General features: G+C 48.8%; 1 long non-coding RNA gene across 1 annotated transcript; it reads right to left on the reverse strand.

Annotated features, from left to right (window-relative positions):
• Positions 1 to 1,862: 1,862 nt before the first annotated feature.
• On the reverse strand, positions 1,863 to 20,620 carry LOC144490085 (uncharacterized). Its single transcript, XR_013497154.1, has 3 exons — positions 20,559 to 20,620; positions 16,579 to 16,694; positions 1,863 to 1,924 (listed from the first exon to the last, which is right to left on the reverse strand). It is a non-coding gene; the product is annotated as an uncharacterized LOC144490085 (long non-coding RNA).
• Between the last annotated feature and the right edge of the window lie 263 nt (positions 20,621 to 20,883).

Below are 20,883 nucleotides of genomic sequence, written 5' to 3' on the forward strand. Positions count from 1 at the left end.
CGGCCCCCCCTTATTTTGAGGCTGTGTCCTCTAGTTCGAGTTTCCTTTCTAAGTGGAAATAATCTCTCCACCTCTACCCTATCCAGCCCCTTCATTATCTTTGGACACTTGGGGGCAATTCAGCACGGCCAATCCACCCTAACCAGCACGTCTTTCAGACTGTGGGAGGAAACCGGAGCACCCGGAGGAAACCCACGCAGACACGGGGAGAACGTGCAGACTCCACACAGACAGTGCCCCGAGCCGGGAATCGAACCCGGGTCCCTGGCGCTGTGAGGCAACAGTGCTAACCCACTGTGTCACCGTGCCGCCCAAGTAGGCCAGACCAGGTAAGGACAGCAGATTTCCTTCCCTAAAGGGACATCAGTGAAGCAGACGGGCTTTTCCCACAATCGGCAATGGGTCATTAGTAGATTCTTAATTCCAGATTTTTAAAATTAAATTTAAATTCCACCACCTGCCGTGGCGGGATTCGAACCCGGGTCGCCACAGCTGGGTCTCTGGGTTACTAGTCCAGTGACAGTACCACGACGCCACTGCCTCCCCTTTAAAAGTGGAGGGGGGATGGAGAAGGGGGAAGTGTTCTACTGCTAGTGGAGCATGTTGGACAGGGACGGTTTGGACGAGAGTCACAGGCAGGCTGCCTAACCTTCTGTCCATCAGATATAGGAGCAGAATGAGGCCACTCGGCCCATCGAGTCTGCTCCGCCATTCGATCATGGCTGATATTTTTCTCATCCCCATTCTCCTGCCTTTTCCCCATAACCCCTGATCCCCTTATTAATCAAGAACCTATCTATCTCTGTCTTAAAGACAGTCAATGACCCGACCTCCACAGCCTTCTGCGGCAAAGAGTTCCACACATTCCCCACTCTCTGGCTGAAGAAATTCCTCCTCATCTCTGTTTTAAAGGACCGTCCCTTTAGCCTGAGGCTGTGCCTTCTGGTTCTAGTTTTTCCTACTAGTGGAAACATCCTCTCCACGTCCACTCTATCCAGGCCTCGCAGTATCCTGTAAGTTTCAATAAGATCCCACCCCCTCATCCTTCTAAACTCCAACGAGTACAGACCCAGAGACTGGGACTTGACGGTTTGAGTTATAAGGAGATGCTGGATAGACTGGGACTTTTTTCTCTGGAGTGTAGGAGGCTGAGGGGTGATCTTATAGAGGTCTATAAAATAATGAGGGGCACAGATCAGCTAGATAGTCAATATCTTTTCCCAAAGGTAGGGGAGTCTAAAACTAGAGGGCAGAGGTTTAAGGTGAGAGGGGAGCGATATAAAAGTGTCCAGAGGGGCAATTTTTTCACACAGAGGGTGGTGAGTGTCTGGAACAAGCTGCCAGAGGCAGTAGTAGAGGCGGGTACAATTTTGCCTTTTAAAAAGTGTTTAGATAGTTACATGGGTAAGATGGGTATAGAGGGATATGGGCCAAATGTGGGCAATTGGGACTAGCTTAGGGGTTTAAAAAAAAGGGGTGGCATGGACAAGTTGGGCCGAAGGGCCTGTTTCCGTGCTGTAAACCTCTATGACTCAGAATCCTCGAGCATTCCTCAAGCTCTTCATTCCAAGGGTCATTAATATTCCAAGTAAGGTCCAAGTAAGGTCTTCCAAGGGTAGGTCTTATGAGGAAAGGTTGAGGGAGCTAAGATAAGATCCCCCTCATCCTTCTAAACTCCCAACGAGTACAGACCCAGAGTCCTCAACCCGTTCCTCATACGACAAGCTCTTCATTCCAGGGATCATTCTTGTGAAGCTCCTCTGGACCTCTTTCCAAGGCCCAGCACTTGTCCCCTTGGATATTCAGGGGTGTTGGGGTGGAAGGGGGGGGGTGTGTGTGTGGTGATCAGAGGAAGAGTCTCACCTTCTCCATGGCAACCACTTTCTTCAGGTCGTGAACTTGGGTCTTCAGAGTCGTTACCTCCCTGCGGGTGAAGAGGTGGAACCAGAAACAAGTGAAAATCAAAAACCCCCTGCTTTTAAAAGAGACAGAGAGAAGTCTCACGACAGGTTTACTTGGTAGCCCGAGCTTTCGGAGCGCCGCCCCTTCATCAGGTGAGTGGAGAGGTGGGTTCACAAACAGGGCATATTAAAATTACTGGAGACTTGGGCGGAGAGATGGCAGATGGAGTTCAATCCGGACAAATGCGAGGTGATGCATTTTGGAGGGTCGGATTGAGGTGTGAATTATGCTGTAAGTGGCAGAACCCTGAGGAACACTAACATACAGAGGGATCTGGGCGTGTAGGTCCACAGTTCCCTAGAAGTGGCAACACAGGGGGCCAAGGTGATTAAGAAGGCATATGGCATGCTTGCCTTCATCAGCCGGGGCATTGAGTACAAGAGTTGGGAAATTATGTTGCAGCTATATAAAACCTTGGTGAGGGCGCATTTGGAGTATTGCGTGCAGTTCTGGTCACCGCACTACCAGAAGGATGTGGAAGCTTTGGAGAGAGTGTAAAGAAGGTTGACCAGGATGTTGCTTGGTCTTGAGGGTGTCGGCTATGAGGAAATTAGGAGAGCGAGAAGGGGTCATGAGAAGGCCTTGGCGGGTAAGATTAAGGAGAATCCCAAGGCTTTCTACAAATATGTCAAGAGTAAAAGGATGAGATGTGAAGGCATAGGACCCTTAAAAGGTGAAGGGGGAAAGGTTTGTGCGGAACCGTTAGAAATGGCGGAGGTGCTTAATGAATACTTTACCTCGGTATTCACGGTGGAAAGGGATCTGGGTGGTTGTACTGCTGGTTTGCGGTGGACAGAAAAGATCGAGCATGTGGACATAAAGAAAGAGGATGTGTTGGAACTATTGAATGGCATCAAGGTTGGTAAGTCGCCGGGACCGGATGGGATGTACCCCAGGTTACTGTGGGAGGCGAGGGAGGAGATTGCGGAGCCTTTGGCGATGATCTTTGCATCGTCGATGGAGACGGGAGAGGTTCCGGAGGATTGCAGATGTGGTCCCTATATTCAAGAAAGGGAACAGGGACAGCCCGGGAAATTACCGACCGGTGAGTCTAACCTCAGTGGTTGGTAAGTTGATGGAGAGGATCCTGAGAGACAGGATTTATGATCATCTAGAGAAGTTTATTATGATCAAAAGTAGTCAGCACGGCTTTGTCAAGGGCAGGTCGTGCCTTACGAGCCTGGTTGAGTTCTTTGAAAATGTGACCAAACACATTGACGAAGGAAGAGCGGTGGATGTGGTCTATATGGACTTCAGCAAGGCGTTCGATAAGGTCCCCCATGCAAGACTTCTTGAGAAAGTGAGAGGGCATGGGATCCAAGGGGCTGTTGCCTTGTGGATCCAGAACTGGCTTGCCTGCAGAAGGCAGAGAGTGGCTGTGGAGGGGTCTTTCTCTGCATGGAGGTCAGTGACCAGTGGAGTGCCCCAGGGATCTGTTCTGGGACCCTTGCTGTTTGTCATTTTCATAAATGACCTGGATGAGGAAGTGGAGGGATGGGTTGGTAAGTTTGCTGACGACACCAAGGTAGGTGGTGTTGTGGATAGTTTGGAGGGATGTCAGAAGTTGCAGCGAGACATAGATAGAATGCAAGACTGGGCGGAGAAGTGGCAGATGGACTTCAACCCGGATAAGTGTGTAGTGATCCATTTTGGCAGATCCAATGGGATGAAGCAGCAGTATAATATGAAGGGTACCATTCTTAGCAGTGTAGAGGATCAGAAGGACCTTGGGGTCCGGGTCCATAGGACTCTTAAATCGGCCTCGCAGGTGGAGGATGCGGTCAAGAAGGCGTACGGCGTACTAGCCTTCATTAATCGAGGGATTGAGTTTAGGAGTCGGGAGATAATGCTGCAGCTTTATAGGACCCTGGTTAGACCCCACTTGGAGTACTGCGCGCAGTTCTGGTCACCTCGTTACAGGAAAGATGTTGAAGCCATTGAAAGGGTGCAGAGGAAATTTACAAGGATGTTGCCTGGATTGGGGGGCATGCCTTATGAGGATAGGTTGAGGGAGCTTGGTCTCTTCTCCCTGGAGAGACGAAGGATGAGAGGTGACCTGATAGAGGTTTACAAGATGTTGAGAGGTCTGGATAGGGTAGACTCTCAGAGGCTATTTCCAAGGGCTGAAATGGTTGCTACGAGAGGACACAGGTTTAAGGTGCTGGGGGGTAGGTACAGAGGAGATGTCAGGGGTAAGTTTTTCACTCAGAGGGTGGTGGGTGAGTGGAATCGGCTGACGTCGGTGGTGGTGGAGGCAAACTCGTTGGGGTCTTTTAAGAGACTTCTGGATGAGTACATGGGATTTAATGGGATTGAGGGCTATAGATAGGCCTAGAGGTGGGGATGTGATCGGCGCAACTTGTGGGCCGAATGGCCTGTTTGTGCTGTGGCTTTCTATGTTCTATGTTCTAAACTAGGATTGTTTTCACTGCAAAGACGGAGGATGAGGGGAGACCTGATAGAGATCTACAAAATTATTGGATGTGGAGTTGCCGGTGTTGGACTGGGGTAAGCACAGTAAGAAGTCTCACAACACACGGTTAAAGTCATAGAACATAGAACATAGAACAGTACAGCACAGAACAGGCCCTTCGGCCCACGATGTTGTGCCGACCTTCATCTGAAACCAAGATCAAGCTATCCCACTCCCTACCATCCTGGTGTGCTCCATGTGCCTATCCAATAACCGCTTAAATGTTCCTAAAGTGTCTGACTCCACTATCACTGCAGGCAGTCCATTCCACACCCCAACCACTCTCTGCGTGAAGAACCTACCTCTGATATCCTTCCTATGCAGATGTATGGGATTGGGGGTGATCTAGGAAATTGGATCAGGAATTGGCTTGCGGATAGGAAACAGAGGGTGGTGGTTGATAGTAAATATTCATCATGGAGTGCGGTTACAAGTGGTGTACCTCAGGGATCTGTTTTGGGGCCACTGCTGTTTGTAATATTTATTAATGATCTGGATGAGGGTATAGTTGGGTGGATTAGCAAATTTGCTGATGACACCAAAGTCGGTGGTGTGGTAGACAGTGAGGAAGGGTGTCGTAGTTTGCAGGAAGACTTAGACAGGTTGCAAAGTTGGGCCGAGAGGTGGCGGATGGAGTTTAATGCGGAGAAGTGTGAGGTAATTCACTTTGGTAGGAATAACAGATGTGTTGAGTATAGGGCTAACGGGAGGACTTTGAATAGTGTGGAGGAGCAGAGGGATCTAGGTGTATGTGTGCATAGATCCCTGAAGGTTGGGAATCAAGTAGATAGGGTTGTTAAGAAGGCATATGGTGTCTTGGCGTTTATTGGTAGGGGGATTGAATTTAGGAGTCGTGGCGTTATGTTGCAACTGTACACAACTCTGGTGCGGCCGCACTTGGAGTACTGTGTGCAGTTCTGGTCCCCACATTACAGGAAGGATGTGGAGGCTTTGGAGAGGGTGCAGAGGAGGTTTACCAGGATGTTGCCTGGTATGGAGGGGAGATCCTATGAGGAGAGGCTGAGGGATTTGGGATTGTTTTCGCTGGAAAGGCGGCGGCTAAGAGGGGATCTTATTGAAACATATAAGATGATTAGAGGTTTAGATAGGGTGGATAGTGATAGCCTTTTTCCTCTGATGGAGAAATCCAGCACGAGGGGGCATGGCTTTAAATTGAGGGGGGGTAGTTATAGAACCGATGTCAGGGGTAGGTTCTTTACCCAGAGGGTGGTGAGGGATTGGAATGCCCTGCCAGCATCAGTAGTAAATGCGCCTAGTTTGGGGGCGTTTAAGAGATCCGTAGATAGGTTCATGGACGAAAAGAAATTGGTTTAGGTTGGAGGGTCACAGTTTTTTTTTTTTTAACTGGTCGGTGCAACATCGTGGGCCGAAGGGCCTGTTCTGCGCTGTAATGTTCTATGTTCTATGTTCTATGTTCTATGTCTCCCACCATGAACCCTATAGTTATGCCCCCTTGTAATAGCTCCATCCACCCGAGGAAATAGTCTTTGAACGGTCACTCGATCTATCCCCTTCATCATTTTATAAACCTCTATTAAGTCTCCCCTCAATCTCCTCCGCTCCAGAGAGAACAGCCCCAGCTCCCTCAACCTTTCCTCATAAGACCGACACTCCAAACCAGGCAGCATCCTGGTAAATCTCCTCTGCACTCTTTCCAGCGCTTCCACATCCTTCTTATAGTGAGGTGACCAGAACTGCACGCAATATTCCAAATGCGGTCTCACCAAGGTCCTGTACAGTTGCAGCATAACCCCACGGCTCTTAAACTCCAACCCCCTGTTAATAAAAGCTAACACACTATATGCCTTCTTCACAGCTCTATCCACTTGAGTGGCAACCTTTAGAGATCTGTGGATATGGACCCCAAGATCTCTCTGTTCCTCCACAGTCTTCAGAACCCTACCTTTGACCCTGTAATCCACATTTAAATTAGTCCTACCAAAATGAATCACCTCACATTTATCAGGGTTAAACTCCATTTGCCATTTTTGCCAACAGGTTTATTTGGTAGCATGAGCTTTTGGAGCGCTGCCCCTTCATCAGGTGAGTGGAGAGTTGGGTTCACAAACACGGCATACAATTACAAGATCATTTTTGGAATGCGAGACATGGTACATTGGGGAAACCATGCCATTGCTACGACAACGGATGAATGGACACCGCTCGACAATCACCAGGCAAGAGTGTTCTCTTCCTGTTGGGGAGCACTTCAGCGGTCACGGGCATTCAGCCTCTGATTTTCAGGTAAGCGTTCTCCAAGGCGGCCTTCACGACACACGACAGCGCAGAGCCGCTGAGCAGAAACTGATAGCCAAGTTCCGCACACACGAGGACGGCCTCAACCGGGATCTTGGGTTCATGTCACATTTGATGAGCTATATGTGGAGATGCAGGCGTTGGACTGGGGTAGGCACAGTAAGAAGTCTCTCAACAGCAGGTTACTGTCCAACAGGTTTATTTGGAATCACCAGCTTTCGGAGCGTTGCTCCTTCATCAGTTGAGTGGAGAGGTAGGTTTCACAACCAGGTCATATAAAGACACAAACTCAACTTACAAGATAATGGTTGGAATGCGAGTCTTTACAGGTAATCAAGTCTTAAAGGTACAGACACTGTGAGTGGAGAGAGGGTTAAGCACAGGTTAAAGAGATGTGTATTGTCTCCAGACAGGACAGTTAGTGAGATTTTGCAAGCCCAGGCAAGTGGTGTGGGTTACAGATAGTGTGACATGAACACAAGATCCCGGTTTAGGCCGTCCTCATGTGTGCGGAACTTGACTATCAGTCTCTGCTCAGTGACTCTGCGCTGTCGTGTGTCGTGAAGGCCACCTTGGACTTTAACCTGGTGTTGTGAGACTATTTACTGTGTCGAGCCCAATCCAACACCGGCATCTCCACATCATGGCTACCATCGACATCCCCCCCCGAGCCGACACTATAGTTAAGAAAGCCCCACCAACGCATCTACTTATGCATCGGCTTATGATGAAAGTAAGGAGGTGTGGGATAGAGGGAAAGTTGGCCGATTGGATAGGTAACTGGCTGTCTGATCGAAGACAGAGGGTGGTGGTGGATGGAAAATTTTCGGATTGGAGGCAGGTTGCTAGCGGTGTGCCGCAGGGATCAGTGCTTGGTCCTCTGCTCTTTGTGATTTTTATTCATGACTTAGAGGAGGGGGCTGAAGGGTGGATCAGTAAATTTGCTGATGACACCAAGATTGGTGGAGTAGTGGATGAGGTGGAGGGGTGTTGTAGGCTGCAAAGAGACATAGATAGGATGCAAAGCTGGGCTGAAAAATGGCAAATGGAGTTTAACCCTGATAAATGTGAGGTGATTCATTTTGGTAGGACTAATTTAAATGTGGATTATAGGGTCCAAGGTAGGGTTCTGAAGACTGGAGGAACAGAGAGATCTTGGGGTCCATATCCACAGATCTCTGAAGGTTGCCACTCAAGTGGATCGAGCTGTGAAGAAGGCCTATAGTGTGTTAGCTTTTATTAACAGGGGGTTGGAGTTTAAGAGCCGTGGGGTTATGCTGCAACTGTACAGGACCTTGGTGAGACCGCATTTGGAATATTGTGTGCAGTTCTGGTCGCCTCACTATAAGAAGGATGTGGAAGCGCTGGAAAGAGTGCAGAGGAGATTTACCAGGATGCTGCCTGGTTTGGAGGGTAGGTCTTATGAGGAAAGGTTGAGGGAGCTAGGGCTGTGCTCTCTGGAGCGGAGGAGGCTGAGGGGAGACTTAATAGAGGTTTATAAAATGATGAAGGGGATAGATCGAGTGAACGTTCAAAGACTATTTCCTTGGGTGGATGGAGCTATTACAAGGGGGCATAACTATAGGGTTCGTGGTGGGAGATATAGGAAGGATATCAGAGGTAGGTTCTTTACGCAGAGAGTGGTTGGGGTGTGGAATGGACTGCCTGCAGTGATAGTGGAGTCAGACACTTTAGGAACATTTAAGCGGTTATTGGATAGGCACATGGAGCACACCAGGATGATAGGGAGTGGGATAGCTTGACCTTGATTTCAGATAAAGCTCGGCACAACATCGTGGGCCGAAGGGCCTGTTCTGTGCTGTACTGTTCTATGTTACTTTCTCAGGAGACTAAGGAAATTTGGCATGTCAGCTACGACTCTCACCAACTTTTACAGATGCCCCATAGAAAGCATTCTTTCTGGTTGTATCACAGCTTGGTCTGGGGCTCCTGCTCTGCCCAAGACCACAAGGAACTACAAAAGGTCGTGAATGTAGCCCAATCCATCACGCAAACCAGCCTCCCATCCATTGACTCTGTCTACACTTCCCGCTGCCTCGGGGAAAAGCAGTCAACATAATTAAGGACCCCACGCACCGCGGGCATTCTCTCTTCCACCTTCTTCCATCGGGAAAAAGATACAAAAGTCTGAGGTCACGTACCGACCGACTCAAGAACAGCTTCTTCCCTGCTGCTGTCAGACTTTTGAATGGACCTACCTCGCATTAAGTTGATCTTTCTCTACACCCTAGCTGTGACTGTAACACTACATTCTGCACTCTCTCCTTTCCTTCTCTATGAACAGTATGTTTTGACTGTATAGCGAGCAAGAAACAATACTTTTCACTGTATACTAATACATGTGACAATAATAAATCTAATTTCCTCCCACAGTCCAAAGATGTGCGGGTTAGGTTGATTGGCCATGCTAAAATTGCCCCTTAGTGTCCTGGGATGCGTAGATTAGAGGGATTAGCGGGTAAAATATGTAGGGATATGGGGGTAGGGTCTGGGTGGGATTGTGGTCGGTGCAGACTCGATGGGCCAAATGGCCTCTTTCTGTGCTGTAGGGTTTCTATGATTTCTATGAAATCAAATGTTAGGAGAGTGGGAAAAGAAGTGACAGATGGAACACAACATTTAGTTTAGTTTATTTATTAGTGTCACAAGTAGGCTTACATTAACACTGCAATGAAGTTACTGTGAAAATCCCCTAGTCGCCACACTCCAGCGCCTGTTTGGGTTACACTGAGGGACAATTTAGCACGGCCCAATGCACCCTAACCAGCACGTCTTTCGGACTGTGGGAGGAAACCAGAGCGCCCGGAGGAAACCCACGCAGACACGGGGAGAATGTGCAAATTCCACACAGACAGGGACCCAAGCCAGGAATCGACCCCGGGTTCCAGGTGCTGTGAGGCAGCAGTGCTAACCACCATGCCACATTGGAAAGAGTCAGTTTATGTTCTTTGGTTGTAGAGGTGTAGACTATTTTCTAAATGGGGAGAGAATTTAGAAATCAGAAACACAAAGGGACTTGGGAGTCCTTGTTCAGGATTCTCTTCAGGTTTACGTGCAGGTTCAGTTGGCAGTTAGGAAGGCAAATGCAACGTTAGCATTCATGTCGATAGGCCTAGAATACAAGAGCAGGGATGGACTTCTGAGGCTGTATAAGGCTCTGGTCAGACTCCATATGGAGTATTGTGAGCAGTTTTGGTCCCCGTATCAAAGGAAGAATGTGCTGGCCTTGGAAAGGGTCCAGAGGAGGTTCAAAGAACAAAGAACAATACAGCACAGGAACAGGCCCTTCGGCCCTCCAAGACCGTGCCGCTCCCTGGTATATTCTGTAACTTGATTTTGTGTCTCTGTGCACTGTTTGAGAGCACATTTCCACTCCATCTGACGAAGGAGCAGCGTTCCGAAAGCTTATGGTATTTGCTACCGAATAAACCTGTTGGACTTTAACCTGGTGTTGTGAGACTTCTTACTGTGTTCACCCCAGTCCAACGCCGGCATCTCCACATCATTCCTCCCACAGTCCAGAGATGTGTAGGTTAGGTGGATTGGACACGCTAAATTGTCCCTTAGTGTCCAAAGATGTGCAGGTTAGGGTGGATTGTCCGTGCTAAATTGTCCCTTAGTGTCCAAAGATGTGCAGGTTAGGTGGATTGTCCATGCTAAATTGTCCCTTAGTGTCCAAAGATGTGCTGGTTAGGTGGATTGGCCATGCTAAATTGTCCCTTAGTGTCCAAAGATGTGCAGGTTAGGGTGGATTGGCCGTGCTAAATTGCCCCTTAGTGTCCAAAGATGTGTAGGTTAGGTGGATTGGCCGTGCTACATTGCCCCTTAGTGTCCAAAGATGTGCGGGTTAGGGTGGATTGGCCGTGCTAAATTGCCCCTTAGTGTCCAAAGATGTGTAGGTTAGGTGGATTGGCCGTGCGAAATTGTTCCTTAGTGTCCAAAGATGTGCAGGTTAGGTGGATTGGCCGTGCTAAATTGCCCCTTAGTGTCCAAAGATGTGTAGGTTAGGTGGATTGGCCGTGCTAAATTGTCCCTTAGTGTCCAAAGATGTGCAGGTTGGGTGGATTGTCCATGCTAAATTGTCCCTTAGTGTCCAAAGATGTGCAGGTTAGGGTGGATTGGCCATGCTAAATTGTCCTTTAGTATCCAAAGATGTGCGGGTTGGGTGGATTGGCCATGCTAAATTGTCCTTTAGTATCCAAAGATGTGCAGGTTGGGTGGATTGGCCATGCTAAATTGTCCCTTAGTGTCCAAAGATGTGCAGGTTAGGTGGATTGGCCGTGCTAAATTGCCCCTTAGTGTCCAAAGATGTGCAGGTTAGGTGGATTGGCCGTGCTAAATTGTCCCTTAGTGTCCAAAGATGTGCAGGTTAGGGTGGATTGGCCATGCTAAATTGTCCCTCAGTGTCCAAAGATGTGCAGGTTAGGGTGGATTGGCCATGCTAAATTGCCCCTTCGTGTCCAAAGATGTGCAGGTTAGGGTGGATTGGCCGTGCTAAATTGTCCCTTAGTGTCCAAAGATGTGCAGGTTAGGTGGATTGGCCGTGCTAAATTGTCCCTCAGTGTCCAAAGATGTGCAGGTTAGGGTGGATTGGCCGTGCTAAATTGTCCCTTAGTGTCCAAAGATGTGCAGGTTAGGGTGGATTGGCCGTGCTAAATTGTCCCTTAGTGTCCAAAGATGTGCGGGTTGGGTGGATTGGCCATGCTAAATTGTCCTTTAGTATCCAAAGATGTGCAGGTTGGGTGGATTGGCCGTGCTAAATTGTCCCTTCGTGTCCAAAGATGTGCAGGTTAGGTGGATTGGCCATGCTAAATTGCCCCTTCGTGTCCAAAGATGTGTAGGTTATGGTGGATTGGCCGTGCTAAATTGTCCCTTAGTGTCCAAAGATGTGCAGGTTAGGGTGGATTGGCCATGCTAAATTGTCCCTTAGTGTCCAAAGATGTACAGGTTAGGGTGGATTGGCCGTGCTAAATTGTCCCTTAGTGTCCAAAGATGTGCAGGTTAGGGTGGATTGGCCATGCTAAATTGCCCCTTAGTGTCCAAAGATGTGTAGGTTAGGGTGGATTGGCCATGCTAAATTGCCCCTTAGTGTCCAAAGATGTGCAGGTTAGGGTGGATTGGCCATGCTAAATTGTCCCTTAGTGTCCAAAGATGTGCAGGTTAGGTGGATTGGCCATGCTAAATTGTCCTTTAGTATCCAAAGATGTGTAGGTTAGGGTGGATTGGCCATGCTAAATTGTCCCTTAGTGTCCAAAGATGTGCAGGTTAGGTGGATTGGCCATGCTAAATTGCCCCTTCGTGTCCAAAGATGTGTAGGTTATGGTGGATTGGCCGTGCTAAATTGTCCCTTAGTGTCCAAAGATGTGCAGGTTAGGGTGGATTGGCCATGCTAAATTGTCCCTTAGTGTCCAAAGATGTACAGGTTAGGGTGGATTGGCCGTGCTAAATTGTCCCTTAGTGTCCAAAGATGTGCAGGTTAGGGTGGATTGGCCATGCTAAATTGCCCCTTAGTGTCCAAAGATGTGTAGGTTAGGGTGGATTGGCCATGCTAAATTGCCCCTTAGTGTCCAAAGATGTGCAGGTTAGGGTGGATTGGCCGTGCTAAATTGTCCCTTAGTGTCCAAAGATGTGCAGGTTAGCGTGGATTGGCCATGCTAAATTGCCCCTTAGTGTCCAAAGATGTGTAGGTTAGGGTGGATTGGCCATGCTAAATTGCCCCTTAGTGTCCAAAGATGTGCAGGTTAGGGTGGATTGGCCATGCTAAATTGTTCCTTTGCGTCCCGATGTGTGTAGGTTAAGGGGGATTAGCGGGGTAAATGTGTGGGGTTATGTGGATAGGGCCTGGGTGGGATTGTGGCTGGTGCAGACGCGATGGGCCGAACGGCCTCCTGCTGCACTGTCGGGATTCTATGAAAGACCTGGACGGAGTGGGAAAGATGTTTCCATGAGTCAGAGATCTGAGGGCACAGCCTCAGGCTAAAGGGACGATCCTTTAAAACAGAGATGAGGAGGAATTTCTTCAGCCAGAGAGTGGGGAATGTGTGGAACTCTTTGTCGCAGGAGGCTGTGGAGGCCGGGTCATTGAGTGTCTTTAAGACAGAGATAGATAGGTTCTTGATCAATAAGGGGATCAGGGGTTATGGGGAAAAGGCAGGAGAATGGGGATGAGAAAAATATCAGCCAGGATCGAATGGCGGAGCAGACTCGATGGGCCGAGTGGCCTCATTCTGCTCCTATATCTGATGGACAGAAGGTTAGGCAGCCTGCTCTGGCTTCCCTATCGTCCTAAGGAATTTCGGCAAGGGCCATCCAACATCGGGAGAGGCTCTACAATCAAGAGCCTTGATACTCTCCCATCTTGGTCACTTGTCATTTTGTACTGTTTATTGCTTTGTCTTGTATATACCCAATTGCTTATTGTTTTTTTAAACTATATTACTGCATTTAAATTTGTTCGTACTATTGTGGGTTAGGGATGATACTGTCAACTCCAGATTCGGGGTAGTTGTTTGTTGAGATGGTTTGGTGAGAATTGTGTGATCCGGTTAGCTGACGCTCATTGGATCAAGAGGAGGGAATGTGGTGATATAAACAGGGCCTAGTTTTAAGGCTGATAAAATTGGATATCCTAAATTAAAGAATTGGGCAGATTGAAATCAAACACAGTCAAACCGCAGGCAGGCCAATTGTACAATACACAAATGTGTCTGTGCCTGACCCATCGACCACCCATCAAAGGTCGTTACAATCTACTTGAGACTTAGCAGGAGATCATGGCACCCCATTGAAATGCATCGGTCTATTGTTAGAAGCCCAGATCGGGCCAGACTTTCTGTCACCAAGAGATCCTGTAGAAACCTTACCTGATAACAAGTTTAACAACATGGAGATGGACACCTGGGGGGCGGACCCTGGTGTCCTGTCAGGCAGACCTCAAGAAACCCACTGGGTATTGGAACCCCCTCCTGGGACCTCACTGGCCGGAAGCCAGAGAAGTTTCTGGAAAGGCAAGCAGGCTGGGGGCTGTGACCATTCGGAAGACTGACCAGAGAAATCGTAGAAACCCGACAGTACAGAAAGAGGCCATTCGGCCCATCGAGTCTGCACCGACCACAATCCCACCCAGACCCTACTCCCATTATCCCTACATATTTTACCCGCTAATCACTCTGACCTACGCATCCCGGGACACTAAGGGGCAATTTTAGCACGGCCAATCAACCTAACCCGCACATCTTTGGACCGTGGGAGGAAACCGGAGCACCCGGAGGAAACCCACGCAGACACGGGGAGAATGTGCAAACTCCACACCGACAGTGACCCGAGCCGGGAATCGAACCCAGGTCCCTGGAGCTGTGAAGCAGCAGTGCTAACCACTGTGCTACCGTGCCGGCCTGGAAGGAAGAAGCGGCCATCGAGACTCACCTTCGTGACAACAGACCAGAGGGACTCAGAGAATCGGGCCTGCAGTTCAACCAAAACACCTTTACGGGTAGTATACTTGAATCTGCTGGGGTATCCTCTTGTTTTATGTGGGTAATTTAAGGGTTAATAGTGTTATTATTAATAAACTTGTTGAACCTTTACTTGTCTTTGTCCATCTTGCAAATAAGGGCACCGGGGTAAAACCTTGGAGTAAGTAAAGTGGTAGAAAGTATCTGAGAATGAACAGGTACAACACCAGATAAGGATGAATCATAGAATCCCGACAGTGCAGGAGGAGCCCATTCGGCCCATCGAGTCTGCACCGACCACAATCCCACCAAGGCCCTATCCCTCTAACCCCATGCGTTTGGCCTGCTAATCCCCCTGACACTAAGGGGCAATTTAGAATGGCCAATCCGTCTAAACCTACACATCGCACGGTGACACAGTGGGTTAGCGCTGCTGCCTCACAGCGCCAGGGACTCGGGTTCGATTCCCGGCTCGGGTTCGATTCCCGGCTCGGGTCACTGTCTGTGCAGAGTTTGCACGTTCTCCCCGTGTCTGCGTGGGTTTCCTCCGGGTGCTCCGTTTTCCTCCCACTGTCTGAAAGCCGTGCAGGTTAGGGTGCATTGGACCGTGCTAAATTCTCCCTCAGTGTAACCCGAACAGGCACCGGAGCGTGGGCGACTAGCGGATTCTCACAGTAACATCAGTGCAGTGTAAGACTGTGTTTGATTTTAATGTAAGCCGCCTTGTGAGAATAAGAAAAAATAAAATAAAAAATATCTTTGGACAGTGGGAGGAAACCGGAGCACCCGGAGGAAACGCACACAGACACGGGGAGAATGTGCAAACTCCACACAGACAGTGACCCAAAGCCGGGAATCGAACCAGGGTCCCTGGCGCTGTGGGGCAGCAGTGCTGACCGCCGATTTTGTGGCTTGGAAAACCTTTGGCGATCGTTGAGGTGTGGTATGCTTATGGTGTGGTATGCATATGGTATGCTTGCCTTTATAGGACGGGATATAGAGTATAAAAGCTGGAGTCTGATGATGCAGCTGTATAGAACGCTGGTTAGGCCACATTTGGAGTACTGCGTCCAGTTCTGGTCGCCGCACTACCAGAAGGACGTGGAGGCTTTAGAGAGAGTGCAGAGAAGGTTTACCAGGATGTTGCCTGGTATGGAGGGTCTTAGCTATGAGGAGAGATTGGGTAGACTGGGGTTGTTCTCCTTGGAAAGACGGAGAATGAGGGGAGATCTAATAGAGGTGTACAAGATTATGAAGGGTATAGATAGGGTGAACAGTGGGAAGCTTTTTCCCAGGTCGGAGGTGACGATCACGAGGGGTCACGGGCTCAAGCTGAGAGGGGCGAAGTATAACGCAGACATCAGAGGGACGTTTTTTACACAGAGGGTGGTGGGGGCCTGGAATGCGCTGCCAAGTAGGGTGGTGGAGGCAGGCACGCTGACATCGTTTAAGACTTACCTGGATAGTCACATGAGCAGCCTGGGAATGGAGGGATACAAACGATTGGTCTAGTTGGACCAAGGAGCGGCACAGGCTTGGAGGGCCGAAGGACCTGTTTCCTGTGCTGTACTGTTCTTTGTTCTTTGTGTGGGATAGAAGGAAATTTGGCCGATTGGATAAGTAACTGGCAATCTCATAGAGGGCATTCAGCCTTGGATCTTCAGGTAAGCGTTCTCCAAGGCGGCCTTCACGTCACACGACAGCGCAGAGTCGCTGAGCAGAAACTGATAGCCAAGTTTCGCACACATGAGGACGGCCTAAACCGGGATGTTGGATTTATGTCACATTATCTGTAACCCCCACAGCTTGCCTCCTGGACTTGTAGAATCTCACTGGCTGTCCTGTCTGGAGACAATACACATCTCTTTAACCTGTGTTTAATGTTCCCTCCACCCACATTGTCTGTATCTTTAAGACCTGGCTGGTTGTTGGATTCGCATTCTAATCAGTATTCTGCAACTTGATTTCTGTGTCTGTGCACTGTTTGAGAGCAGATATCCACTCCATCTGACGAAGGGGCAGCGCTCCGAAAGCTTATGGTATTTGCTACCAAATAAACCTGTTGGACTTTAACCTGGTGTTTGTGAGACTTCTTACTGTGCTTACCCCAGTCCAACGCCGGCATCTCCACATCAACTTTGGACACTCAGGGGCAATTCAAAGGTTACGGGAGAAGGCAGGAGAATGGGGATGAGAAACCTATCAGCTGTGATTGAATGGCGGAGCAGACTCGATGGGCCGAGTGGCCTAAGTCTGCTCCTATAGCTCATGGTCCTATTGTAACAACCGCAACATCTGCCGAAAGGGCAGTTCTCAGGGTGTTAAAGAGGGAGTGTGTGGGATCAGGGAGACGGTGTGTTTGGTTGGGTCGATGACGGTGACCAGACTTACTTTTCCTGCGATATGATTTTGCGCTGGGCCTCTTGCAGGGCGGAATCCATCTTGGACATCTTGTGCTTGTAGAAGGACAGGACAAGCTCGGTCTGTTTCCTCTGGAATTTAGTTACCTGTGAGGAAGCGGGAGAGACGCATTAGGGAGCAGACACCGTGAACCCAGTGACGGTTTTGGTCTCCTTCCTTGAGAAAGGATATACTGGCACTGGAGGAGATGAGAAACATAGAAAAACTACAGCACAGTACAGGCCCTTCAGCCCACAAAGTTGTGCCGAACATGTCCCTACCTTAGTGTGGTGAACCATCGTTGGTTCCCACTAGATAGTACTGAGCCAGGGTCTGGCCAGTACTACAAGTATGTATATATGTTGCTGTTGGGGTTAGGGATGGGTTGTTCTACTTGTTGCTGTTGGGGTTAGGGTTGGGCTGTTACACCTTGTATTATAGTTATTATGGTACATCCCAGTCGGGCTCCGCCTCCTGGGAGAGGTATAAAGGTCACTGCTCTGTCTGGGACCCCTCAGTCTGGGATCGTGTACATAATTAGTAGCTGCCTTGTTGCAGCAAATAAAAGCCTTTATTTCCTGAGCATCTCAAGCCTCGTGTGTGATAACGCGCATCACTTAGCGATTACTAGGCTTACCTATAACCCTCTATCTTACTAAGTTCCATGAACTTATCTAAAAGTCTCTTAAAAGACCCTATCGAATCCGCCTCCACCACCACTACCGGCAGCCCATTCCATGCACCCACCACCCTCTGAGTGAAAAACTTACCCCTGACATCTCCTCTGTCCCTACTCCCCAGCACCTTAAACCTGTGTGGTCTTGTGGCAACCATTTCAGCCCTGGGAAAAAGCCTCTGACTGTCCACTCGATCAATACCTCTCAACATCTTATACACCTCTATCAGGTCACCCCTCATCCTTCGTCTCTCCAAGGAGAAAAGGCCGAGCTCACTCGACCTATCCTCATAAGGCATGCTCCCCAACGCAGGCAACATCCTTGTAAATCTCCTCTGCACCCTTTCTATGGCTTCCACATCCTTCCTGTAATGAGGCGACCAGAACTGGGCACAGTACTCCAAGTGGGGTCTGACCAGGGTCCTATATAGCTGCAACATTATCTCACGACTCCTAAACTCAGTTCCTTGATTGATGAAGGCCAGTACACCATACGCCTCAACTGCTTTGAGCGTCCTATGAACTCGGACCCCAAGATCCTTCTGATCTTCCAGTCTGCCAAGAGTCCTACCATTAATATTATATTCCGCCATCCTATTTGACCTGCCAAAATGAACCACCTCACACTTATCTGGGTTGAACTCCATCTGCCACTTCTCCGCCCAGTCTTGCATCCTATCAATGTCTTGCTGCAACTTCAGACATCCCTCCACACTATCCACAACACCTCCAACCTTTGTGTCATCAGCAAACGTACCAACCCATCCCTCCACTTCCTCATCCAGGTCATTTATAAAAATCACAAAGAGTAAGGGTCCCAGAACAGATCCCTGGGGCACTCCACTGGTGACCAACCTCCCTGCAGAATATGACCCATCTATAACCACTCTTTGCCTTCTGTGGGCAAGCCAGTTCTGAATCCACAAAGCAATGTCCCCTTGGATCCCATGCCCCCTCACTTTCTCAATAAGCCTTGCATGGGGCACCTTATCAAATGCCTTGCTGAAGTCCATATATACTACATCCACTGCTCTTCCTTCATCAATGTGTTTAGTCACATCCTCAAAAAATTCAACCAGGCTCGTAAGGCATGATCTGCCTTTAACAAAATCATGCTGACTATTCTTAATCATATTATACCTCTCCAAATGTTCATAAATCCTGCCTCTCAGGATCTTCTCCATCAACTTACCAACCACTGAGGTTAGACTCACTGGTCTATAATTTCCAGGGCTATCTCTACTCCCTTTCTTGAATAAAGGAACAATATCCGCAATCCTCCGGAACCTCTCCCGTCTCCATTGATGATCCAAAGATCATTGCCAGAGGTTCAGCAATCGCCTCCCTCGCCTCCCACAGTAACCTGGGGTACATCCCATCCGGTCCCGGCGATTTATCTAACTTGATGCTTTTCAAAAGCTCCAACACATCCTCTTTCTTAATATCTATTCGCGAGGTTGATTCACTAGGTTGATTCCAGAGTTGAGAGGGTTGGCTTATGAGGAGAGACTGAGTAGACTGGGGCTGTACTCATTGGGATTCAGAAGAATGAGGGGAGATCTTGTCGAAACATATAAGATTATGAAAGGAATAGATAAGATAGAAGCAGGGAAGTTGTTTCCACTGGCGGGTGAAACTAGAACGAGGGGGCATGACCTCAAAATAAGGGGAAGCAGATTTGGGACTGAGTTGAGGAGGAACTTCTTCACACAAAGGGTTGTGAATCTGTGGAATTCCCTGCCCAGTTGAGGCTCCCTCATTGGATGTTTTTAAGGCAAGTGTAGATAGATTTTTGAACAGTAAAGGAATTAAGGGTTATGGTGAGCGGGCGGGTAAGTGGAGCTGAGTCCACGGAAAGATCAGCCATGATCTTATTGAATGGCGGAGCAGGCTCGAGGGGCCAGATGGCCTACTCCTGCTCCTAGTTCTTATGTTCTTAACCCAGCACTGTCCCAGGGGTGCGGACACTGTGAACCCAGCACTGTTATTTTACTTTACTGTTCAAAAATCTATCTATCCTTGCCTTAAAAACATCCAATGAGGGAGCCTCAACTGGGCAGGGAATTCCACAGATTCACAACCCTTTGTGTGAAGAAGTTCCTCCTCAACTCAGTCCCAAATCTGCTTCCCCTTATTTTAAGGCCATGCCCCCTAGTTCTAGTTTCACCCGCCAGTGGAAACAACTTCCCTGCTTCTATCTTATCTATTCCCTTCATAATCTTACATGTTTCTATAAGAACTCCCCTCATTCTTCTGAATTCCAATGAGTATAGCCCCAGTCTACTCAGTCTCTCCTCATAAGCCAACCCTCTCAACTCCGGGATCAACCTAGTGAATCTCCTCTGCACCCCCTCCAGTGCCAGTATATCCTTTCTCAAGTAAGGAGACCAAAACTGTACACAGTACTCCAGGTGTGGCCTCACCAGCACCTTATACAGCTGCAACATAACCTCGCTGTTTTTAAACTCCATCCCTCTCGCAATGAAAGCTCGGTCTGACTCCTGCTCTGCCCAAGACCGCAAGAAACTATGTATATTCTATAAGAACATAAGAACTAGGAGCAGGAGTCGGCCATCTGGCCCCTCGAGCCTGCTCCGCCATTCAATAAGATCAGGGCTGATCTTTTCGTGGACTCAGCTCCACTTACCGCCCGCTCACCATAACCCTTAATTCCTTCAAAAATCTATCTATCCTTGCCTTAAAAAACATTCAATGAGGAAGCCTCAACTGGGCAGGGAATTCCACAGATTCACAACCCTTTGTGTGAAGAAGTTCCTCCTCAACTCAGTCCTAAATCTGCTCCCCCTTATTTTGAGGCCATGCCCCCTAGTTCTAGTTTCTCCCGCCAGTGGAAACAGCTTCCCTGCTTCTATCTTATCTATTCCCTTCATAATCTTATATCATAGAATCATAGAAACCCTACAGTACAGAAAGAGGCCATTCGGCCCATCGAGTCTACAACGACCACAATCCCACCCAGGCCCTACCCCCATATCCCTACATATTTACCTGCTAATCCCTCTAACCTACCCATCTCAAGACACTAAGGGGCAATTTTAGCACAGCCAATCAACCTAACCCGCACATCTTTGGACTGTTATATGTTTCTCTAAGATCTCCCCCTCATTCTTCTGAATTCCAATGAGTATAGCCCCAGTCTACTCAGTCCCTCCTCATAAGCCATGTTAAGTCTCTATGACTCTCCCTGCGTGCACAGCCCTGACCTGCTGAGCATTGCCAGAATTTGTGTGTGTAGACACTGTGAGGATATGAACCCTTTGCGAATGACACTGACCTGTGCGATGTGCTCCAGGTACTTCCTGCAGATATCCGAGGGCTTCCTGAAGTACATCTTCTCGTGATCCGTCATCTAAAGAGCAGTAGGAAGTTGAATCTCTGCGCCTGCGCGTTTTAACCTCTTCACCCCATCCATTGCCCTTGCTGACTACGCCTGATGATAGTCGGTCACCCAGTGTTTTACACACACACACACACACATACGGAAAGACGCACACACATGCACACGCACAGGGCGGCACGGTGGCACAGTGGGTTAGTGCTGCTGCCTCACAGCGCCAGGGACCCGTGGGTTCGATTCCCGGCTCGGGTCACTGTCTGTG

The sequence above is a fragment of the Mustelus asterias genome, unplaced genomic scaffold, assembly GCF_964213995.1.
Source record: "Mustelus asterias unplaced genomic scaffold, sMusAst1.hap1.1 HAP1_SCAFFOLD_2854, whole genome shotgun sequence".
In the NCBI taxonomy this organism is placed as follows: Eukaryota; Metazoa; Chordata; class Chondrichthyes; order Carcharhiniformes; family Triakidae; genus Mustelus; species Mustelus asterias.